The sequence below is a fragment of the Bacillus rossius genome, assembly GCF_032445375.1.
Source record: "Bacillus rossius redtenbacheri isolate Brsri chromosome 4 unlocalized genomic scaffold, Brsri_v3 Brsri_v3_scf4_2, whole genome shotgun sequence".
NCBI lineage: Eukaryota > Metazoa > Arthropoda > Insecta > Phasmatodea > Bacillidae > Bacillus > Bacillus rossius.
Genome location: NW_026962011.1, coordinates 17,248,975 through 17,275,734, shown reverse-complemented (window position 1 = coordinate 17,275,734; position 26,760 = coordinate 17,248,975).

Here is a 26,760-nt window from a genome sequence, read left to right as displayed (position 1 = left end):
GGAATTCAGAAATGTGTGGTGAAGAACAAAATTACGTTTGAAGATTTTCTTGAAGTCCTGGAACACCACACAACAAAGCGTGCGCAAGTCCGGTCCATAAGGTCGCACCAAATGGTATTGTACACGGAAACTATGAATAAATTGGCACTTAGTTGGCACGACGATAAACGCATAATATGCGATGACGGAATTCATACGTTACCATATGGGTACAATGGTTAATGCTATTGTAGCTCAATAGTTATAAATACTAAATATGTCTGCAAAATAGTACAATATATTTTTTTTACAAAGAAAAAAAAAGCAAGTGAACAAATAACATGAAATGTTGAAACTGGTGACTGTGCTCGTACGTTTCGTGTAGGATTCACTGATGGGGTGAAGCATGGTGTGGACTTTGAGGACCCCCGGACCAATACAATAGCCGACAAGGTCCGTCAGGAATACCTACAGATATGTTACGAGTATGGCACTAGTGATGCCACAAGGTAGCCACCCATGTCTCTGTTGATTAGGTGTACATAGCCTTCGTCGGTGGATTATGCAACGTCGGATTGTTCGTTGTTTGATCTTTGCATCGTTGTTTGTAGTGCAATGCTTTTCTTCGTTGTGGTTATGCACCTACGTTGTTTGTGGTGCCGAATTTTCTTGGTTGGATGGTGGTTGGTTTTCTGCACCTACGTTGATTTGTGGTGCACCGTTTATTCTTGGGTGGTTGGATGGGATGGAAGTGGTGGTTTTATGCATCCTCGTTGTTTGTGATGCTACTTTATTGGTTGGTTGGTTGGGATGGAAGTGGTTGTGTTTTGCATCCTCGTTGTTTGCGATGCTACGTTTTTTGGTTGGTTGGTTGGGTTGGAAGTGCTGGTGTTTTGCGTCCTCGTTGTTTGTGATGCTACGTTTTTTTGGTTGGTTGGTTGGGATGGAAGTGGTGGTGTTTTGCATCCTCGTTGTTTGTGATGCTACGTTTTTTGGTTGGTTGGTTGGGTTGGAAGTGGTGGTGTTTTGCATCATCTTTGTTTGTGATGCTACGTTTTTTGGTTGGATGGTTGGGTTGGAAGTGGCGGTGTTATGCATCCTCGTTGTTTGTGATGCAATGGTTTTCTTCGCTGTGGTTATGTACCTACGTTGTTTGTGGTGCCGAATTTTCTTGGTTGGATGGTGGTTGGTTTTATGCATCCTCGTTGTTTGCGATGCTACGTTTTTTGGTTGGTTGGTTGGATGGGATGGAAGTGGTGGTTTTATGCATCCTTGTTGTTTGTGATGCTACTTTTTTTGGTTGGTTGGTTGGTTTTATGCATCCTCGTTGTTTGTGATGCTACGTTTTTTGGTTGGTTGGTTGGGTTGGAAGTGGTGGTTTTATGCATCATCGTTGTTTGTGGTGCTACTTTTTTGGTTGGTTGGTTGGGTTGGAAGTGGCGGTTTTATGCATCATCGTTGTTTGTGATGCTACGTTTTTTTGGTTGGTTGGTTGGTGGTTGGTTGGTTTGGTTTTATGCACCTACGTTGATTTGAGGTGCTACGTTTTTTTGTTGGTTGGTGGTTGGTTGGTTTTATGCATCCTCGTTGTTTGTGATGCTACTTTTTTTGGTTGGTTGGTTGGTTTTATGCATCCTCGTTGTTTGTGATGCTACGTTTTTTGGTTGGTTGGTTGGGTTGGAAGTGGTGGTTTTATGCATCATCGTTGTTTGTGGTGCTACTTTTTTGGTTGGTTGGTTGGGTTGGAAGTGGCGGTTTTATGCATCATCGTTGTTTGTGATGCTCTGTTTTTTTGGTTGGTTGGTTGGGATGGAAGTGGTGGTGTTTTGCATCATCGTTGTTTGCGATGCTACGTTTTTTGGTTGGTTGGTTGGGATGGAAGTGGTGGTTTTATGCACCTACGTTAATTTGTGGTGCTGTGCTCTCTTGGTTGGTTGGTTGGGATGGAAGTGGTGGTTTTATGCACCTACGTTGTTTTGTGGTGCTGTGCTCTCTTGGTTGGTGTGTTGGGATGGAAGTGGTGGTTTTATGCACCTACGTTAATTTGTGGTGCTACGTTTTTTTGGTTGGTTGGTTGGGTTGGAAGTGGTGGTGTTTTGCATCATCGTTGTTTGTGATGCTACGTTTTTGGTTGGATGGATGGTGGTTGGTTGGTTTGGTTTTATGCACCTACGTTAATTTGTGGTGCTACTTTATTGGTTGGTTGGTTGGGGGATGGAAGTGGTGGTTTTATGCATCATCGTTGTTTGTGATGCTATGTTTTTTGGTTGGTTGGTGGTTGGTTGGTTTGGTTTTATGCATCGTCGTTGTTTGTGATGCTACGTTTTTTGGTTGGTTGGTTGGGTTGGAAGTGGTGGTTTTATGCATCATCGATGATTGTGTTGCTACGTTTTTTGGTTGGTTGGTTGGGATGGAAGTGGTGGTTTTATGCATCCTCGTTGATTGCGATTCTACTTTTTTGGTTGGTTGGTTGGGTTGGATGGTTTGGTTTTATGCACCTACGTAGTTTTTGGTGCAATTCATATATTTTTTTACACTGATGTGTTTTTACACCGATGCGTTTTATGTGTTTATATGCGATTTTATGCGTCGATGGGTTCCTTAAATCGATGGTTTCATGTCGATGGTGTCAACGATGGACAGTTACGTCGCTGGGTTCCTCAGTCGATGACATGCAAGATTTCGGCGTTGTGTGACACCGCTGGACTGTTACGCCTCTGGGTTCCACAGTCGTTGGCATGCAAGATTTCGGCGTTGTGTGACACCGCTGGACTGTTACGCCGCTGGGTTCCTCAGTCGTTGACATGCAAGATTTCGGCGTTGTGTGTCAACGATGGACTGTTACGCCGCTGGGTTCCACAGTCGTTGGCATGCAAGATTTCGGCGTTGATACATCGTTGTGACTGGACAATTTCAGTGTTTGTATGTGACATTGTTAAATTGAAGCACGTGCTTTGTGTCAATATGGTAGATCTTTCTGGTAGGCTTGCATCGTTGTAATGGGCCACGGCTAAATAGGGACGTTGTTCATAAGTACTTGACTACATGTGTGATGTATATTGCATATGGAGGCAAGGGACTTGTGCGTGACTAGACTGTTTAGCGGTGTCGGTCTCAAGCCCGTTCCGAACACAGAGAGCTGCGATGCAAGCTTTTTGTTTGAGTGACTAATATTCTATTTAAGTATTTAGCAGGTGAGCAGTTGCTGCGATGGAGAGAGATATTCGACGTGAGGTGGAGGAGAGGGAGCCGGTGAGATGGAGATGGAGAGACGTCGGGACGAGCGTGGCCTGCTGACAGAAAGACCTGCGAATCTACACACATGCATACATGTCAAATAAAATATGGATATAATTAATTGTATATGTTAACGAAAATATATATCTGTAAAAATTTTTAACTTTGTGTTTTATTTCTATAGTACTAATACCTTGGTTTTCTTGATGAGAAAATTTTTTTTATAATGTATGATTGAGAACATACATTGCTGCAAAAAAAGAGTAAAACGATTATTATTATTTTTTGCATACTTAAATTTTTTGTTGAAACTTGGAATTAAGAGTCTTTACTTCACAAAAAAAAACATATTAAAGGTGAGAAAAAGAATAAAACAAATACAATGGTAATCATTTTTTATTTACAAATAAAATGCTGCAATTCTACACACACACACAACAGACATTTACATAGGAAAATTTTTTCAAATATCAGAAATATATTTAATCTTCACTGTAGTAATAAGGATGTTCATAGAGCCACAGCTTCAGTAACTGGCTATTACAATGTGCACAGTGGAAACCATTATAAAATTTATCGCACTTTTCAATTTGGTTTGCGTACATCTTTAACAGTGTGTTGAAGCCAGGACAGTTGCCTTGTTTACGTAGGTCAATTACATTGGCACTGCACAAATCACTCACAATACGTTTCTGTTCATTACCACGGACGTAAACAACGTCGTCTTCCGGCTCGACGAGATCACGTAGCACAGATGTAAGTTGGTCATAGTCCACATCACCGTCATTCCACGAGAGCCCGATCACTTCATAGGTTAGTCGACGGTTCTCGCGTTGAGAGGATCTGTCCAATTCCGACCAGTCGCAAGGAGGTTTAAAGATGTATTCGTAAGTCCTGGTTTCTTCACCTCCAATGATAGACATCACTGACAGTTGCTTCACTACAGGCCCCTTTTGGGACGTAAGACACTGGACGTTGACAAGAAAGAGTGTCATATTGTCATTACTCACAGTTACACGTACGACGAGGCTGGAGTGACGTGGCTAAGATGCTGGCTCTGCAGAAATGCTGGAGTGGTACCTAGATGCCGACTGCGGCACGACGCTCAGGATCTAGGCTGCTGCCGCTGCTGCCTGGACGCATTTCGACGCTTCTTGCACCATGACTTCATGTGCGGTGTGTCGGGGACGCTGGAGCTTCCTCTGTCGCACTCGGTGCACGGCAAACAGTCTTGAATGTCTGGGTCTTGCTGTAGGTACACCGGCAGGAACTTGTAGACGTATCTTATCTCGTGTGGGGCGTAGACCAGGAGAAACTCTTTAGGTAAGTACGGCAACTCCGTCTCCTTATCCAGTGCCGCAAGCGTGCGCACTTTACCGTATGCTAAGATGGCTGTCAAGATCTTTGCTCCGCTGGCGCAACAGGCAAACATTACCTCTTCAGTGGACGACTGGTGTGCGCGAGGAACTGAAGGTAACTGAAGGCTTCCCGGGCCCGACAACGGCTGTATTTATACTATAAAAAAATTAGGGGAGGAGGAGGGGGTGGTGTTTGGATGGAGGGGGGGGGGGAGAACAGCAGCAGTAGTAGTAGTGGTGGGTGGTTTTTTTACGATAAAAAAAATTTGTGGGGGGGGGGGGTGCGGTGTTTGCATGGAGGGGGGGGGAAGAAAATATATGTGCTATGAAAAAAAGTGGTGGGGGTAAGTCAGTCTACCAGCAGCCGTCATTGAGGAAGGAGCCTGTCGCCATTTTTAATTTTTTTTTGACCTCGTCGGGTTCGAACCGAGGACTCCGAACTCCGTGTCTAAAAAGTTCAATTTTTAAATATTTTTTATTAAAATTTTATTAATTTAATTTTTTTATAAATTTTAAAAAATATTTCGTTAAAATCGGATAATAAATAAAAAAGTTAAAGATGGCGGACGTAACGGAAATTGCAACGGTGACGTCATAATTCAAAATGGCGGAAAACAAAATGCTGGAATGTTCGAGAAAACAAAATGACGTCATCCAAGATGGCGGATCCAAAATGGCGGATCCAAAATGGCCGCCGGGGTCAAGGTCAAGGTCAAAGGTCAAGGTCAAGGTCATCCAAGATGGCCGCCGTGACGTCACAATCCAAGATGGCGGTTGGCACCACAGGCACCACAACCAGAAGCCAGTTTCAGGACCGGCTATTATATACTACTTGCGAGGATTTACTCTCGCCGGCGTTGAACAGCAGGGTAACCAACGGCTGTCGCGAACGCGCTGGAATGCGTGGAACGAGCCAAATATGCAATTATTTAAAATATATAATGTTCGCAGGCTTTTACGGCCATTGTCTGAAGTATCTTGGCTTCTGGGTTGTAGCCGTGTCTTTGGCGAATAATTCACCGACGTTTCGGTCGACATTGCAGTCGCCATTATCAGGTAGCAGTTACCTACTGAGGTTCATACCAGTTATCCTGTCTTTATATACTCTCGCCTGAGAGGAAGGTTTTTCCTGATTGGCTGCGGCTGTGGGCCAATCAGAGCCTTCCTTTCTTCTGGTTGGCTGGGCTGAAGACCAGAAGAGATTTGCATTTTAATGCGAAGGAACTTTTCGATCTGCACCTGAAATTTGCCAGCCAACTATCACCTGAAACTTGGGATACTCTGGACAGAAAAACAACTCAGCAAGCCTATACAACTTTGTACCATTCCACAGCAAGACAGAGTAAAAAGTTATCAGAGCTCCATAAGAACAATATTTCACCTGCTTTGGACAAAAACAGAGTTGTTGTCAATCTTCAAGCAAACATCTAGATGAAGCTTCGGTTTCTGTTTTAGCCAAAAGCATGAACATCGCTGTCGCACCTAAGGCAATTCCCACAGAAGATATCGTCTGTGGAGTAGAAGATGTAATTAGTCGCCTGCATCCAGCCAAATCTGATGAGATTCGCTCGGAAACAACAAGAGTACTTCGCAATGCCAAGCCTCCCACGCAAAATATCAACAGGGAAGAGTGAAAAGCACTGAAATATCTTCGCAGTGACAAAGTTGTTGTGATTCTAAAGGCAAACAAGTGAAATGCGACTGTGGTCATGAATACTTCAGATTATGAAGCAAAGATCCATAAACATCTTGCTGAACCTACAAATGCAGCAGTCAAGAAAAATCATCCAAAACAAATAGAATCAACCACAAAGAAACTTGTTACCGAATCAAGTTTAGAAGAAAACTGTAAGAAACATATAATTGTCAAAGATGCCAGAACCCCGACATTCTATGGGCTTCCGAAGATACACAAGAAGGACATTACTCTTCACCCAATAGTGAGTGCAATCGGCTCCCTACTCATGCACTAGCCAGATACTTGAATGGATTAATCCAACCTTTAGTACCCACTCCAGATTTTCATGTCAGAAATTCTGCACATTTCATTTATATTTATAAACAAATTTCTCTTCAACCCACATATCTCCTGGTCAGCTTTAATGTGGTTTCACTCTTCATTAAAGTGCCTGTCCCAGAAGACCTTCAAATTCTCATCACACACCTGGGAGAAGACAATCTGACCAGAGACATAGTGAAGCTCACAGAACACTGTTTCTTCGACCTTCTTCTCATTCAAGGGGCAGATCTACAAGCAACAGGAAGGCACTGCTATTGGCTCGTCTCTCTATCCCCTATTAGCTAAAATTTTTATGGCCGAATTTGAAGAGAAAGCAATAAATACCAGCCAAGTTCTCGTACAGGCATGTTGATGAAACCTTTGTTATTTGGAGCCACGGAAAAGATAAGCTACTAGACTTTCTAAAACACCTGAACAGCATCCATCCGAACATACAATTCATCATGGAGGTGTTAGTAGAAGGAAAATTACCTTTTCTGGATGTCTTGGTCACAAGAGGATAGGATAATCACATCGGCCACAGTTTTTATAGAAAGCCAACCCAAACTGACAGGTATCTACAGGCAAGTTCACATCACCCTCCATCTCAGAAGAGAACAGTCATCTCAACTTTGGTAAATAGAGCTCGAGCCATTTATGAAGAAGACAATATTGGGGAAGAAATGATACATCTTACAAGTGCTCTTCAAGCGAATAGTTATTCAAAGTCGGAATCAGGAAAGCCATGAAACCACCTCAACAGAAAAATGAAGAACATCTTCCTAATAAAGCCTTCATTCTTATGTCAAAGGAATTTATGACCAAGTGGCAAGAATTCTAAGTAAGCATGAAATTCATACAGTTCTCAAACCGATAAACAAGATTGAGGGGTCTCTAACATCGGTGAAAGACAAAACTCCTGCCGAAAACCTAGCCGGTGTGTACAAAATGCCATGTTCCTGTGGCAAGGTATATAGGACAAACTGGCAGACGAATAATCACAAGGGTTAAAGAACACATCAGTGACTCTGACTACAAACATAAAAACCCACGATAAGCTATAGCAGAACACTCAATGGAAACCAGACACACCATATCGAACATACGACAATACAAGAAAATATACATTCGAGAATCAGTCGAAATAATAAAAACCCCAGTAAACATTAATAAAGAAGATAGTTACAAATTAAGCAAAATATGGAACCCACTCTTTAGATATCCTCAAAACATAGCTCCATATTCAACATCAGACAGAACGCCCCTGATTGGCAAAACAGCCCAGCCAACCAGAAGAAAGGAAGGCTCTGATTGGCCCACAGCTGCTGGCAATCAGGAAGCACCTTACCCTCAGCCGAGAGTATATGAAGGCAGGATAATTGTAAGAAACTCGGTAGATAACTGCTCCCTGATGATGGCGACTACAATGTCGACCGAAACGTTGGTCAATTATTCGCCATGGACATGGCTACAACCCATAAGCCAAACTTCTTTATTTAAAATCGACCTCAAATATAGAACGTGTACTCAAAGTAAGTCAAAAATTATAAAACTACCTGATGATAACATGACTTGGCTTGACTAAAGTTAGCGAAACTAAGGAAGAATTTTTTTTAATTTACAGGAATAGCCCTTTACTAATATTTATGGCAAGAAATTGAAATAAAAATAATCAGCATGGCGTCTGAGGCCTTAGCTTAACTAAGGCATTTATTTTGTAACCTTTAACGATTTACTGTACCAGATGGATTGTTGACGTTTTATATTAAAGTACTTACAGTTTCATTTGCTTTGTGAAATGGTGTAGTTTTTGCAACCATACTTTATGAATGTACATAAAAATATGAAAATTTCATACGTATTCAATTATGTTCTGAAACTTTGCATTCAGTAAAATGTGACCACGATAAAGCTTTTTCAACAATAACCCCTCTTTTTGTAATGGATGTCAGATTTTTAGACGAATAATAGCAAATGAGCAGCAACTGGTTACCAGTATCCAAAATAGTATGTTTTAAGTAATTTTTTGGGCTAACGTGAGAGAAGTTTTTTTTTCGGTAATAATTTTTTTTCCCACATAGTTCAAGAGCCTGCGTAATTTGAAAACTTTATTTGCTAAAACATTTTGACTAATGTTATGTCTATAACGACAGCGGCAACTCTCAACTTAAAGTAAACGTCTTTGTCTTGCAGTTTTGGCTCATTCCAACGTCAAAGAGACAAATAATAAAATAAATTTTTAACAAGTGGTTGATACTTAGTGACTTACATTATCTAATTCTTTTCTTGATAAAAATAATAATAATAATAATTGCTTCATCAATGATGACACGGGAGAAGTTGATGATAAAGATAGAGACGAAAAAAAAGTAATGGAAGATTACTAAAGGTACACTAGTGATTACAAGAAGTTAAGCACCACTTTTTCCAGAAATTATAGATCAGAATGGTAACGTTCCGAATTAGGCAACGGACTTTTAAGTACACGGAATGTGTCTATAATTTTCGCCAAAACTGAGGGTACATGCTAAGTATGGATGAGGTCGAGCCGGCATCGGAATCGCCGGCGACGGACATGTGAACTTCGCGCCTTGCCTGGAGGAGCATGCCCGCGACGAGAGACCATTCCCTCCCCTTTTTACCCTCCTTTGCTTTGCCCTGAGCCTGCGCAGTAGTCGTTTCGTCCCAACTCATGGCTTTGGTGGGTGTCAAGACTTCTTCGCTGTCTTGCCTCTGAACTGGCAGCATGTACGTCTGCTAAGTTAATTCAGTCTTTGCTGGGTATTCGCACGAGGGCGGCGTGCCAGTTGTTAAGTGGTCTCGACATTAAAGAGTCTATGTTTTAAATTATGAAAACTATGACTGCTCTTTTTACTAACTACAGTTCATGCTTTGGACATTTTCAGAAATGGCTGGAGTCTCCATTCCATCGGGCTCTTCTTTATAATTTGTGAAGGAATCGAGGGAGTTGGTTCAGCTGTGCGATTTTGCAGTCAGGAGTTGATGCTTAGCTCAGGCAACCCCTCCCACCCCGCACATACTCTTGGTTTTAAGGTATAAGTGTGCACGTAAACTATTCTAGCTTTAAAATACGCATTTTCGATCCTAGGTTCGTAGACATTGCTGCCTTCCCTATACGTACCCAAAAAATTTGACGTTTAATTTAAACATCTAGTGTTGTTTTATATACATGATGTATGCTGCTGGTCACATACGTGTCATTCCGCTGGATCTTCATTGGTCATTTGCCGGCACCAGGCTTACAGGTGCGGGCGAAACAGCGCCGTTGGTCTAGAGGTCGCCCCTCAAGTGAGTCTGGACCAGGGCGGGCGCGCACAAAGGAGTTGGGCGATGCGTGTAAGAGAGTGGACGTAATGGTGTCAAGTGCACCGTTTGTGAGCCTAAGTGCCCGTGTAACCGAAAGCGTTAGATGGTTAGGGAACGGTGCTAAAGTTCTTTGGTGTCGAGACGGGTGACGTGCCCACAATGTCAGGCAGCCTGCCCGTTCACATTCGATACTCATTGCCACTGGCCGGTGCAGAAAAATTTGATATGTTTATATCCTAGAAATACCTTATTACATTTACAAATACAAATATGTTTCTTGAAACCAATTAAAGAACTAAATTTTAGTATTTTACTCATAAGGAGAAAGTCACGTGCGCGGAGGACTAAATCTAACGAAATTCTCAGTAATCTGATTCTTAAACAAATAATTATTCACCAAAATTAGTCGTACCCGTAGTTCGTTGCTATTCAATACCCAGCTGGCTTTCTCATTCTATGAGTGTTAAAAACTGTGTAGTCATTGCTTGTTTTATGATTTCCTATTAAGTATTTAGGTTGTAAATCCTTCAGTTTTTAATAGGCTACGTATTTTCACTTTTATGTTTTACACCACACTGTTTACGAAAAAAAAAGGTGTAATTTTATACAAATTAACTTATTGTTTTATAGGGTTTGAATAAACTTAATGTTGTACAATATTGAAGCTTAAAAATTTTAAACTATCTTTTACACTTACCCACACTTTTATGAAAAGCTTGAATAGAGGATCGCAAGGAAATATTTTAAATATTTAAAAATACCTAAAATACTACAAAAACTAAAAATGCTAACGTGTGCATGGAATCACGTCACCTTTCCTACGTCTCAACGCGGAAAAATATTACTGTTTAGTCACATTTGAGCCTTGAATTGCCATCCCTCAGGCTTCGAAATAGCAAATTTCAAACTGGACGAATACTTACGTATTTTTATAAGATTTCCAGAGTGTGCTGAACATGATTCAATCATCCTGAGTCACGTTGTTTTGTATATGGATGTAAAATACCCCGACAGCGTTATGAGTTATAGGCATCTGTGTGGTTTGTTGGAGCGACGTTTAAACAGTCTGCAGCTGGGAAGAGACCTAACATAAAGCTGACTCGTGTAATTTTGTTTTCACTGCAGTACATAAAACAATAACAATTGTTTATAAAAAAAAAGGTCTTATGCATCCGTGCTCCAAATTGCTGCTTCGGATTTTAAATGCTCGGAATTCGCGAGGATAAATGGCAATGAAACTCAGGAAGCTACTTTTCTGAGTAACGTAATGGAAATATATACTTTTATGCTCCGATATGTAAAGCTCACATTATATATATATATATATATTCATTTAGGGGTTCACAGGAAAAAAAATAAAACGGGAGATGGGTTGGAGCACAAGAGCGTTAGCCGTCGCGTGAGAGAAAGACTCGTAAAAAACCACCTCCTCCTCCCCGCCCCGCAACCCTTTCAAAACGCGTGGGCGAGAGCTGGCGAGGTCTGCCGGAGGCCCCTTCCTTTACTTCCGCTGCCCTGCTCCACCCTTGACACCCCCCCCCCCCCATCCATTTCTCCGGGGCAACACCGCTAAATGATCACCCTGGCCAGGCCAGCTAGCCACTCAGGAGCTCATGACCCGTGGGGCTCGCTGTTTGTGCCCGGCGCGGCTATGCGAGTACTCTCACCACGACTGACGCCGCGTTTTCCACCCAAGTCTCCCCTTCCACCCCCCCCCCCTCCCCCGGGTGAAGAAGAAAAAACACGTGAGTCTTTCAGCTTCAATACTCGCCAGAGGTGTAACATCTAACCTCGGTAACGAACAAATATATCCACGTGTCCTCACGTTGCAAATGCAGCTATAATACGAAACACGGACGCGGAATTGAATGTAGAATTTTTTTTTAAAATAATGCCGAGTGGGACAAAACTGCATTACTGGACGCCAAATCGCACGTAGTTTCCGAAACCACCGTTAGAATTCGCCGCTGGAGCAGCTAATTTGACTTTCGAATCATTCGATTTGCAGAGCGAAATTTTGAACTATAGGTAAGTACAAGAAAACGGCTGCGATAGAATGAAAATACTTGATAAAATACTAAACACCGCCTTTGGACCTTACTCTTCGCACAGAATTTTATCAAAAACTGGCCATTCTGTTGAAATTCGCTAAACCGTTAATACTTTAAAGTTTCCCTTTGGTTTTGTGAATTTTGGTTGGCGCCGTTCGCCACAGATGACAGCATCGTGAGTTCCTTCACTTCCGTCGCATTAACAAACTTACTCCCAACAAATGACGTACACCGAGAGCTAAGATGTTGCACATAGAAAACAAAACTATGCCATGCTAAAAAAAATAACGTTTCAGTTAATTTGCGAAGCGTTTCGAGGTTGCGGTAGTGCACAGGCCATGTATTCCAGAGGACCAGATTTAGAATACCTTGTAAGACCAGGCACGCGGTGGCAAAAAAGGCATTCTAAATAACCGGGGTCCGATGAATCTAATAGTTTACTTTTGTAAATGGCTGTAGTAATAAACAGAAGCATTTTAAATTAAACTTCTTCCTCAGCCACATGTCCTGCAAATATACGTAAAATGTTAGGCCGGTGTCACACTATGCGCTACTGCCACTGTGGCTAAAGATGGAGTCACAATTAAATAAACATAAGCGAGTGAATATAAGGCCAAACACACGACTGTGCACACCACCTGTGCGAAAGTGGTTTATAATTTATTAAAATGTTACCGTTAATTTCAGCCAATGAAACTTCGTGAAGTATCCGACAACTGTTGATAATTTCATTAAATAACTATATAAACTACTAAATGATTAGCCTATCCCATGACATCGGACCAGCAATGTAAAAACAAATTTGTTCAGCATAAAACTAATTTGAGTTATGTTAAATTTTAACATAACTATTCTAGCCTTGAAATATTTATATTTATATTAATTGCTAGAGACATTTCAGGAGTAAGTAATAGGTAATGATTAATTTTTAAACCAGGAATTATGTACAGCGGAGCACTGTAATATCTCGTAATTTCTTGACACAATATTTTTGACAGTTAGGTATAAACAGTTCTCTAGTTTCACCAAAATTTTATCGATCTCTACTCTCATTGGCGAATGCTACATGCGTCCATAAAAGAAATTTTAAAAAAATTTCACATATGCACGCTACCTGTCTCCCATGCACATGTTCAAACTATGCGCTATTTTGGGCCGGTAGGTTCGAAAATATGGCTGTCAAATCTTGTGCAAACGACATACTGTAACTGTTTCTTTTTCAGTTTTGCACCCAACTTTAAACTTTCGCAGCTATTTTTTTGGTGAATATTCTTACGAACGCTTTTCTTAAGAGTACATAATGCACGTCTCTCAAAAATACAATAGGAAAATTTATAAAAATAAAACGCGTAAAAGATTGATCTAGAAGAAAACACCGAGTAGGAACTTGTGACCGGTCCTGTTCAACCTCACAAACCTCATAGTGAGATACGGGCATAACGTATATTTTAGATACACGTTATGGTGCTAGGTGACGCAGTGAAAAGGCACTGGACTCTCATTCCAAAGGACGAGGGATCGAATCACTGCCCCCGGCCACAAATTTTTCCGTTTTCCGTGGCTACACTGTAAAAATTACAGGTTATATCGTTGGCAACTGTTTCCAAGGACATTCCTTGCAATAGTACAATTTTATTTTTACATTGTATACCCCAAATAGCTACAAGCAAACGCTGGGATGGAACTTTACTGTAGACCACCAGTGATTATTTTCCTGAACATGCCGGTTCTTTGTGGTTAAGTGTTATCACGTGCTATTAATAGATATTTAAATAAAACCAAAAAATCATAATGTACTTATTACAATTTTTCCAGAGATTTTCTTAATTTTACATGGTTTTGCATTTGCTAAAATTTAAAAAGAAACCACAAAACAAAGTATATTTCTTTAATAAACCTCCCCATAACTGTCTACGTCCGAGGAAAACACTATTCTGAACGTCGAATTCACCCGTTGATTATGTTTCCAAAAAAACGAACTCAGAACTAAAAGTTGGAATATGGTGTAGTTCTAAGAAATTTGCATTCATTTACAAAACGTCTTAAAATATTTCGTTTACATAATGCAAATTTTTCCCGGGAAAATCCTGTTTTGGGTAAATTATAAAAGTGTGCGGTGAAGGAGTTGGTTAAGACATTAGTTTTACGTGCTTGGAGAGGTTACGATCATACAGGGATTATTTTGGTTGACACGAAGCAACGTCCGTGATGTAAATAATATTGTATTGTGTCACCAATATTTTTCGAGTGTATCTTTTAGATTGTTCATTAATTTGCTTTTGGCACTTTACCACTGATAAAAGAATTCCTGATTTATATTTACCGAATTGTGTGAAAAACATATTTATATTTTGATATTTTATTTTATTATTTGGCTTTTTATTATTAGACTATAAAAATATTTTGTAATATTACATGCACAAATGTTTAGTAAATTGATAATTTTTTTTCCGTGTAGTTTGAAAAATCGATATTGTGGGAGAATGAACAAAACTATTTCTAGAAATCATAGTTGTGACACAGTCCTTTTTAAAAATTGACGCGGGCTAGTTACCTGGCAGTGTGGAAACTTGGCGGACGTCTCTTAATGGTCGTGGATGGTATGGATGGACGAAACCAGCTCCAGTGGGGAGTCAGACTCTGGACCGTTCGGTCTTTGTGGTCGCTGCAGAAGTAACCTACGTCGTGATAGACGACGGCGACTGAAAGCTGGCCGGTGCTACTAATTGTTCCATGCCCCTAAGTCAACACTTTCACACATGTGGCTGGGTTGAGAAAAAGTGGAAATTATGGTGAGTAGTGCCAAATAGTACCTACAGTTCTGATGCTAACAGGCCAGTACTTCGTTGTAGTGAAAGAGCACCGAGAAGTGCCACTACGCTCTCATGCCCAAAAATACACTGAGGAATTTAGCACTTTTACGAGAAAAGTATATTTATATAAGATTAGATACAAGCTAGCAGCTTCAAATCTCTCAGAAATATTTGCAGACAACACAACCACAAAGGCTGTAAAACTTGATGTTTATAACTGCCGCATGGGTACAGCAATACATCTAAAATAAAATAAGGGAATTTTTGCTAAATATGAATTCCATACACAATGTATGGTAAAATCAATACAGATTCGACAAAACGTCACGGAACTAAAAATGTAGACATTTTAAACGTGGATACGTCTGCCTAGTTTGGGTCTGCAGCTAACCGTTAACTGTAGAAAATAATCTAAAAATTATGTGGGAAAAAAGTGAGCCGTTCTTTCAGTACTCGCCAGCGATGTGTAAACATCTAACCACGGTAAAGAGCAAATTTGTGTTTTCTAATGTTAAAATACACTTATAATACGAAACTAGAACACTAAATGTTACGTAGAATTCTTAAGAAATAATGCTGAGCGTGATAAATATACGTAAAGTAATCATTTTAGGGAAAAACTTTAAAAATGTTTCCTGCTGCGCGCCCCATCGCCTCGTTAGCCGGAGCTATACCTGTTCCACGTTCCATCAGCCTGTATGAAACTATACTGAAATTCACTTTCTTAACTTGAACAGTCACAACAAGATATATACACATTTTTTTAAAATACCTATATTATATTAGCCACAGGAAAATTGTGGTGGAACAAACATGGAGTCAATATACATAACAAGTCTAGGTTCTCTAAAGCATTACGAAAACATGTTTTATTTTAACTGTTTACCAAAATAAATGTTTCAGTTCAGCAGATACATTAAAACAATACTAACCTGAAAGATTTTAAAACACATATTACAATACTAAGTATATGTATGTATATTTGTTTATTCTTTAACTGACAGAAATTATTTTGTAAATATTTCATGCAAACATATCGTAATTCATTGAGTTGGTTTAACCTTTTAAATTTAACAATAAAAAATTAACCACGATATTCTCATTTTAAATATGGTGTCGAAAATATCTAAGCTACAATTTATAGTCTCTCTATAGTATGATGAACGTTGCGCTATCTCTACTTTACAATGTTAACTAAGAATTGTAAAAATTTCATTGCATATTTGTTTAAGTTGTTATTACTTATTTTCATGACTAAAAATTATAGCATGATGTAGTCAAGTATAGTTTTAATATTAAAAGTAATTTATTTTGGCATACCAATACGTTTCGTATGTTCCCTAATGTTCACGAAAGTGACTGTTACGGGTTTGTGTTGTTACACGTGAGTCCGCTATATTTGTGTCACATTTACGTTCACCGCTTTCGTTCCATTTTCACGAGATTCCTCCTACCAAATGCCATGTACCGAGCGCTAAGACGTTTACACTTCAAACATGTCTTTGCAGAGCTTACTTTCACATAAGAAATACCTACACAATAGTATTTTTGAGTGAATTTAAATGCACACGTGTTCTAGTCGTTAAGTTTTGAAAACAATAAAAAAATTTTATTCCTAAAGGACGCTACTTACAAAAGATGAATAGTTTATTATAACTGCATCATAACATATTTAGAGCCTAATAAAACAATCCGATTTGTGTCAATTAATGTTTGTAACACAGTGATAATATATTTCTAAGTGTAATAAATTTTTGTTTAGTTTTAAGCTCACCGAAAGTGATTACAAAGTTCGGATGTGGTGTCTCACGTAAGGAAGGTGGTGTCCAAATATTTAATTTCTGGATTATGATATTTTATAATGGTTATCCTTCAAACATCTCTTGTAAACAACATTTTTACCTGAATCGATGGGTAACTCTTAGCAGATTTCTCAATTAAATTGTAAATTCCTTTCAATTATTCGTTTCTATGTCTAAAATATAACATATTTAGAAATAGTAAATCATAAGTGTTATTTATTTAAATCAATATTTAATTGTATAGCAAATTTTTATCAAATTTTGTTTTTGTTTTGTACGTTACAAGAGGTAAAATGTTAGGATTATGTTTATGCATGAACGAGCAGAACAGAATTATATTTGGCTAAATTACTTTCAAACTGATTAATCAAATATTTAAACATTGTACCAAGTGTAGTAATATAAAATGCATTTTATGGTTTTTGGTGCTGGTAGGTAATACATACTACCCAGCAAACATTGTTTTCAATATGAGCTACATTAAATATAGAACAAGCTAGAAGGATAAATTTGACTTTAATTTTTTTTTTATCTGCGCTTTAATAATCCAGTAGTCGTAATCAGAATATTATTCCCATTTTCGTGCACGGAACACGCGATTGCGTTTCTCGGAACACGTGGTTTATGCGCCTCGCAGTTTGAACAGTTCAATCACGTTCGCGGCCCGAAACGCTTCGGTTCTGTTATTTCGGTTACGTGTTCGGAATTGAGTTATGAGCTTCGGTAAAGTTGGCCAGCTTGCATCCCTCCCTGACCGCGAGCGATGCACGGACGTGATGATGTAGGGGGGGGGGAAGGGGGTATAGGGGTTAATGCATCAACTATCGCCCGCGGCTTCGGCGCAGATAGCTGTTGATACACCTGTCACTGACGATAGCCGGGAGGTGGTAGCTTGTGGCACAACCGCCTCCCGTCATCGAATCCATCGCGTTTTGACAGCGCCCGAATCGCTGAGATCCAAGATTGATTATTCCTGCCACGCGGAATCAGTAGTTCGATTAATTGGCCTGTCACATTTGTCTGTATCCTAATCGAAACGAAAGCGGGAGGGAAATGGACGTGAAGTACACTGTAAAATAAAGGTGTGAATTTTTCCCCTTCGAAGTTGGTGAAGTCCGGGAAAGTTACGAAAACACTTACTTACACTGTGTGTAGGTTTGCACGCAATGTAGTCAACAGTGTAAAATTGACTACAAAACATAATTGAAACAAAAGTGAATTTTTTTAAATAGCGTTAAATGAGATATTAGTTGGTATGTATAAAATGAATAATATATTTTGTATTTTCACTCAAAATTTCGGTAAAAATTAGAGTTGCAATGTAGCTGTGACCTTACATGTTTGATCGTTTAAAACTACTTATTCGTCAATGCTAAATTTCTTCTCCGTTTTCGGAGTAAAACCATAATGAAACCAGTAAGGCCATAATAACTGGAACTAAAGCAGGTGAACTAGCGATATTGGTATCTGATTCTGGAAATTAAATTAGTACGAGTAGAATGAAAGTAATTAAAAGAAATAGCGTGAGTCAACGAAAATAAGTAATCACTATGGCTTCCCAGGGACGTATCTATAATTTGAACAAACATTGATTTTTATATACTTTAACTCATTTCATATTTTCCGATGTTGCTTTATATAAAATGTTGACTGTTGTGGCTTGGGCTGGAACTATGATGACATTCATTGTGATCGCACACTCGATGATGCTGTTATTTCTTCTACTGCGCATCAAATTCGATCACTTCTTGCCATCATCATTTCTAAGTGTTTTCCTTCTCCATCGAACCCACTTAATTTGTGGAACATGTACAAAGATAGTATAGCTAAAGGTATTTTTCATCGAGTGTGTACAACTGCAAATACCGACCTTGAATTTAACACAACACAACGAGGCTTTGATTTCTACAGATGATTTGTGCCTGATGATATCCGGCAAACTGTCGAAAAAATTAGGAATCCCAGAGCCGAATCTCCCCATGCACGATGCATTCAATAGAGAATTCGAACGAAAACGGCAATTAGAGATGCTTCGAGTCAATCAGTGCGAACAAAGCTCCCACTTTTAGATCAGCAGCAGAAAATCGCGTACGACACATTTATGATAGCAGTCAACTACGGTTATGGAGGAATCTTCTTTCTCGATGCACCTGACGGTACTGGCAAAACGTTCCTAATTTCGTTGATTTTAGCTTCGATTTGCGCACAAATAAGTATCTCTGGCCCGTATTATCTGGGATCGCTGACACATTGTTAGTAGGAGGACGAACGGCTCATTTTGCGCTCAAACTGACACTGAATTTGCAAACGATAGATGAACCGATGTACAACATTGCCAAAAATTCAGCAATGGTGAAAGTACCACATAATTTCAAAGTAATCATTTGGGATTAATGTACGATGGCGCACAAACAAGCATTGGAGGCACTTGATCGAACCTTGAAAGATTTGCTCAGTAATTAGAACCTATTTGGGAGTACGACGATTCTTCTGACCGGCGACTTTCGCCAAACTCTATCAGTCATTCCAAGATCTACCGCTGCTGATGAAATAAGCGCTTGCTTGAAGTCGTCGAATTTGTGGAGATACGTGAGCACTCTCAAGTTAAAAAAGAATATGCCAATCGCTTTACAACATGAAGAATCGGCGGAAGTGTTTACTAACATTGAAAATACATTGGCAAGGGAAAAATTTCGATTGACGCTTTCACTGGCCTCATTATTCTTTTTAAAATAATTTTTACACAACGTCAAAAAATAATTGATCATGGGAGATTTTCCGAATATTGGTACAAATTACAAAAAAAAACATATATATAAGGGCGTAGACGATTTGAATTAAAAAATTAAAGTCAAATCGCTGGCCAGTTGCATTCATTCAAGTAGATCGAGTCCATTACCAATCCAGATAAAGTCGTCAGTTAACCATTGAATTCCTGAATTATTGGATTTAGCAGGAATGTCCCCGCACAATTTTCAGTTCAAGGTCGGTTCGGTGATAATCATGTTATGCAATCTGAACCAACCAAAACTATGCAATGGAACAAGTCTCGCGGTTAAGAAGCTGATGTGAAATTTCAAAGGCCAGGATGTTATAATTCTAAGAATTCCACTGATTCCAACCGACTTGCCGTTTAAATTTAAGCGTGACCATTTTCCGGTCCACCTGGCATTCGCAATGACGATTAATAAATCACAAGGCCAGTCGTTGGAAGCGTGAGGAATAAACCTTGGAATGCCGTGTTTTTCCCACGGGCAGTTGTACGTGGTGTGCTCGAGAGTCGGTAAACATCGGCACTATTCGTTTTCTCTCCAAACAGAAAGACAAAACATTCCGTTCATAACCAAGCGTTGCAATGAACGCATTTAAAACACCAACAAATGATTATCAAAACAATAAAATCCCTAATTATTTCATCATTTAAATGAATTCGTTATTTTGAAAAAAAAAATTGATTTTATTTCAAAACAATTTAAATAAATATTCGGTTATTTCAATCCGTTCTCGACGAATTGACTGAGTAGATATATGTAATGAAATAGGCATTGCAACGCATGCTGGGCATTAGCTAACATAACAAGGTAGTTATGTTAGTCCGTTCTTTAATTGTTCCGACTTTAAAATAAAATCGGGGGCTAAGATATCTCCCCTGGGGGGTAAATGTTGGGGAACCAGAATTGTTCGGAAACATTCTAAATTGAAAGAGAATCAGTTTTTGAATTTTTCGAATATATATATAAATATATATTTGTATATATATAAATATATATTTGTATATATATATAAATATATATTTGTATATATATAAATATATATTTGTATATATATATAAATATATATTTGTATATATATATATATAAACCAATTTCAATGAAAATCAGTATACATAAATATTTGAATACGGAAAATATTTTCGCGATATCCATTTTGTTATAACTCTTCACTAGATAGAGCTGCAGCACATCGAATTCTAAACCGTTCAACCGATCGCCATGGGTAAACAGAAAAATAAATAGATCATAGAAATAAATAAATACGTAAATATATGTTTTCTTTCATAGATCATAGACCAACAAACAGCAATTGTAAATCATTTCTTGTCCACCACACTGTCATATAGCGCTATTCATTTTGCTTTAACTCGCGGACAATATATCACTCTGTGTTTAGCCCGGGCAGCGCCGGGTACTGAAACTAGTGTGTATATATATATATATATATATATATATATATATATTAATTTGGGCAAATTTAAGTCTGATTTTTCTTCATTTTTTATTTAAAAATAAAATTAAAAAAGAGATGATTGAAAATGTTTCATTATTAATTTTTTTTGAAAACCAACCAAATAGAAATTAAATAACTGTAAATAAAACAATGCACCAGAACAAATACTGTCTACAATTTTCCACGTAATAAAATTTAACCAAACTCTACTTTTCTAAAGAAAAATATGAAATTTCATAACTGGTGAACTAAAAACCCGATTTTAATAATTTTTTCATACAAAACTATAGTAATAGCTTAAATTGTGTAAAAATTTAATGCATTAGATATTACCAAATGTTTGATGATAGGAATGTATTTGTGTAAATTTCGTAATGGTCCTAAACAATATGTAAAAATATTTTTGATGTAATTTATTCTGCGATTACAAGCATTTTTTTTACTAAGAAGTAAATGGAATTTAAATTTTGAACAAAAATCCTTAATGTTTATTTGCATTATAGCAATAAATTTGAATTCGCGTAAAGACATCCAAAACTTCCGTTTTCCATCGTGTACCGATGAACACCCAAGCATTTACTGCACAAAGAAAGACAATTGATGTTTTTCTTCTGCATTAACAAATATAATGTGTCAACGTTTCTAAATAGTAACACAAACGAAGCAAAAATAGTTTTACACCATGACTTGAGGATGTCGTAGTCAGTTTAAACTTCTTCTAAGCTTTTGAGTTGAAACCATGTCCGTGAAAATGTTGGTGTGTAAATTATGACGGTTTACAACTATTACTACGGGTGTGGCCTTGACTCAATAAGTTTACTCTTTACTTGTGTCAAAAAGAGTATATATTTTTTATTGTAAGTGAATATAAAAACCAAATCCACTCACAAGAGTTAAATAATTGTGGTAAATAATTTAATTAAGTGGTCTTCCGCTGAAGGAATGACAAACGGTGAGTTTCCCCTTCTCCAGCGTCAAAGAATCGTGACGTGTTATCTGATTCATTGCGATAAAAGCTTCTGGAAAGCTCTCGCAGGAGAGCCGAGAGAAACAACGGCAAAAGTGGTGTGCGCCGTGTGTTTCTTCAGAAGAGACGGTCAACGGCGGGTGGCAGGGAACGTGAAGAAGATCCACCAGGATGAGGGAAGGGACACGAAGGAGAGGAAGGCCTGGGACGGGAGAGGATACTGTTGCCGACTGTTTCTCCCCCAATCCGCCGCGGGAAAACCCTCTTGATGTAATTACTACCCTCCACTGTTGGGGAGAGATATGCCAGGCGGGTCTGCCTAATCTCCCCCGGCGATCCCTTTAATACGTTGCGTCTTGTCGCGGGCGGGCTGAATGACCCGACACGGGTCACTGGCGTCGAATGGGACTCCTTCCTGCTTCCTCCCCCTCCTCACGCAGCGAAGGGCGGAGAAGGCGGTCGAATGGGGCAGCGGGGTTAATGGCTCTTCTTTCCGTTATCCGTGCCACTCCCCACCCCCCACCAACACCACCACCTTTTTCCGACGCGACACACGCACGAGTGCTTGCTCTCCCGAAACACCGGCCCGTGGCTGACTCGTTGGTCTGACCTGGCATTGTCTTCTGCTCTTCTGCGAGGTTGGCTGCCGTGGCTCAAGCGAGCACCCAGGCCGATAAACAAGGCCAACATTTGGGCGGCGAAGAACTAAGCAAAACCACAACCTTTACAGCAGAAAACCTATGCGAGAGGTTATCAGAAAGCAAAAAATTTATTTTAGTTTCGAATAATGCATTGTACTGACAGTTCATGTACAGTCAATCATCTACTGAAAGAGAAAATAACAATAATTTCACTGATGGCGTAATAAAGATGATTTTATATTACTTCTTTAAGTCACGAGATTCAAAGATTTCATTAACTTCCCGCGCTTTTTCTCTGTTAGCAAAATTCCTTCATACTGATTATCGGGCCTTAATACTTGCCACCTCTGCGGTATAAATTGTTCGATTGTAATTGTTAAAACAATTGCCAGCATTCAATATATTTCCTTAGTTGTTCGTTGGATCTTAAAGAAGGCATACAGAATTACGCTTTGTGTTCTGTTTGCTGGACTTATGTAGTGGTGGCATGGTGTGCAGAAATGACGTGTTCGTGTGCAAGAAAAAAAGAGCGATGAACTTCGGGAACACATTGTAGTAATGAAGGTATAAAAAGCGACCAGCCTTCGGGACTTGAATAATCAAACGACACGACTTTGACATGCTAAGGTGTACGATAGGTAGTAGTGGACCGATAAAGCCCGATCCGGTGGTAAAGACTCCTATCTGGTGAGCTGAATGTCACGGGTTGGATTCCCACTAAGTTTATTTATTTCAAATTTGCAAAAAAAAAAAATCGTTTCTGGGTCGCAAGACCGGGTTTTGCCTTGTCATCAGGCTCCATAAGTTCGGAAGGACTTGCAAAACCACCGCGAGATCGCTTTGCAATAAGCATCCAGGATCTCACTTGCCTGATTTGTTAAAAATTGTTTGAACTGCTTTGAAGTTTTTGGGAATGTTGCCTGTAATTTTTTTAAAAATCCAAGTCTTGCTGATTCACATTAAATCATTATTTACACAATCTTTGTAAACATTTAATCGATTGATAATTTTTTTTTGTGTGCGTTCGTTCTGAGAGATCATTCCTGGAATCCTTCTTCTGCTACGCGCTAGAACAATTCACCGTACTTAACCACTCGAGGTCTGGGGGCTGACCGACGGGCAGTTTCCCTAGCAAGGCAGCTTATACTCCGTCCCTCTAGTTTCCTCTCCCGACGGCGACTGCGATGCCGCCCACGCGACGAGGGTCGGACTGGGCGGGCACGGACCGGCGCGCGGATCCGCTGCGGTTAATTCCGGCTTTCAACGTTCCAGCTGGACTCGGATCCCAGCTCGCTCGCTCCAGAGTGCTTCCAGATGCCTGCGAGCTGCTCGTTCCGTCCAAATGCTCGGCCGTGCTCCCTGAATGGATAAAAAAAAAATTATTTTCCATTCTTTTGGAAAAGATTTCCTTGGAAACCAGTTGCCAAAGAATAGTTTTCGTAATACCACAACAAACACGTTGTAACATTGCAAAACACATGTCTACGGTTATTTTTACACGCTTTATATTAAATTCACCTGTATGTTTGTTTGTTTGTTTGTTTGTTTGTATGTTTGTAACCGACTCCTTTCGGTGCGATTTTGACCCACTTTAAACGGCCAGATCTCATTCAAACTTTGTAGATTTATCGAGGACCGATGGCAATACACTAATTTCATAAGATTATTCCATTTTTAAATTTGCAAAAGAATAGTTTTGTCAATTTATATAATTTCAATTATGTGAAATACTTTTTTTTCTCGATTGCAGATAATAAAAACAAATAATTTTATACATTAACTGTTTTATTTGTGCAAAAATTTCTTTTTTTTAACGTTGTAAGAGATAATCGAATATTCGACCATTTGACTTTAGTTTGTTGTGTCATGCCCATCATGTGATCAGTTAAAACTGGAAAAGGTATTCAGGGAACGGTTTACCAAAGAAATACCTTTAACTGTCCGAGGTACTGGAACAACGCAAAGAAAAAATGCCCAGGTAAGAATACAAACCCAGTATTACTGCGAACGCTTTTTTTTGTATTGATAGAGTTATTTACTTGTAAATGTACAAATTTACAAATATCTTAGATTTATTTTTAAAATGTTCTGTTCCATTTAGAAAACAAATTACAGTGTAGTGTTGATATATTTTATCCGTTGTCGGCTGTAGCAGGAAACAAAATAACCCGCGAAGATGAATGTAAATTTAAAGTAGAATATCAAATACGCGATGTTGTAAGTTGAAAGTCCCAAAAGGTTTAAAATCAAACAATTACGATTTTTTGTGCCATTTTGTAGTAAGAGTGCGAATGTTTTGAAAAAAATTAATAACTGTTTTTATTAAAATAAAACCATTATAAGTTTTTAACATAAATATTATTAGCTAAAAACTACATCACAACGGATAAAAAACTTAAAATTGTATATATAATGAAACAATATAGGCCTAAGATTATAATTGTTTCCTCCAGTTTTTGTTAAACATAACATGAAAAAACTAGTCAACTTAAAGTAAGCTCTAGTTAAACAGAAATGTGTTGCAAAAAAAAATTACAAATGTTTAGTCATAAAGTTTTCATCCACAGATTAATTATGAAATATAAAAAAAAATAATTTTAAATTTTTCTATGCGATATCATTCTCTCGGATGCCGAAATGAAAGACTCGTGTTTGCTTTTCCTTCAATCAAGCTGACATTTGGTTGAAGGGCTTCTGATCGGTCAGAGCGGAATATACAGATTATTATTTATATATATTTTTTTGCAGTGAGAACCCGGGGAATAAAAATGGCGGTAATTACACGCGCGGAATTCCAGCCGTCGACGACTGAAACCGTGGGACCGGCATCGGACCCGGGAAAGCCGATGTTTGACAGGGTGTGGGGAATCAGGGGTGAGGATTGAAGGGGTGGAAGGGGGAAAGGGGGAATAAAAATGGAAAGCAAACAAAATGGAAGATTGATATATCAGCAGAGTCGGACTGGTACGCGCGGCCGCCAGGACGCAGCGGGCGTGTCGTGAGCTTTGTGCGGGCCAAATGCGATATCAAATGGGCATCCGTCTCCATCAGGCACTGCTATTTTTTTTTTTTGAAAAAAAAGGGGGTTTTGAGGGAGGGGTAAACAGAAGGGGTGCGTTGTCCACGTTCGCGGGGTCGGTGACAAGTTTCGTGGAAGGGCCGGGGAAGGGGAAGGGGGAGGGTTAGCAAGCGAACGTCGTGTGAGCCGTAGGAACACAGCCCGCCCCGCTGACCGCAACATGCCTCATTACGACGAGCGTACAATAACCCCTGCCTCAACCCCTTTACCCAACCCCTCCCCAAACCAGCTGCAAGCCTGCATATGCCACCCCTTCTCTGCCGTCGGATCATTTGGACGTCCATCTCTTCTCCTCTCCCCCGCCGAACCAACTGACATTGAACCCGAATCGCACAATCGCCGTGCATGTCGCCATTACGTGGAACACGGCGTCTAACACTCCGGCGTGGTATCGGCACACTGCACCATCACTCTTCGTCTTACCGCCACAGTCCTCCTGCGCTGGTATTCTTGGCTATCCAAGATATGTCAGACAATTCATTAACTATGATTTCGTTAACCGCTATTGCAGAAGTTCGTCGTCAATAAATAATATTAAATCAGTGATGAATTAATTATAATTTTTTTTATATTCCTACAAACGCCTAAGCCAGATACAAAAATATTTTTTAAAGTTTTATAATATTATTATATAATAACTATCGATAAATTTATAATAGATAAGTTATGAAAATGAAACATTAAATTAAAATTAAAAAAAATATAAGTTAGTCTTTCATTACCCGCCAATGATGTGTAATCATATAAACATGGTAACAAGCAGATTCATGTGTTCTTATGTTGCAAATACACTTTATTAATGATACGAAAATCGGACACGAAATTTAACGTATGGTAATTAAAAAATTTAAATATTTAGAAGTGTTATAAGTATACGAAAAGATTTCATTTTAAACCTAACTATATTTCTGTTTAACAAATATGGTTATAACTTAGCCGAGCCCAACACAACACAACCCAGGTTACGATAGGGTAATTTTAATTTATCTCCTCAATTTCTCTCAAAGTCATTTCATGCGCTACGGGTAGTTTCGGAACAGTTATAATGAATTTTGTGCACTGGTATAGGCAGAAAGTCCTAAAATAACAAAAAGGTATTTAAGGGCTAGTACGATACTTTGGTGCAAACCTAACCCAATACAGCGCAATCCATGTTAGGTTACGCTAATTATTATTTATTTCCAACAATTATTCTCAAAGTCTGTGCATTTGATGCACCTCGAATAGTTTCGGAAAAGTTATGATGCATTTCGTACACTGGTGTAGGCATGGTGTCTAAA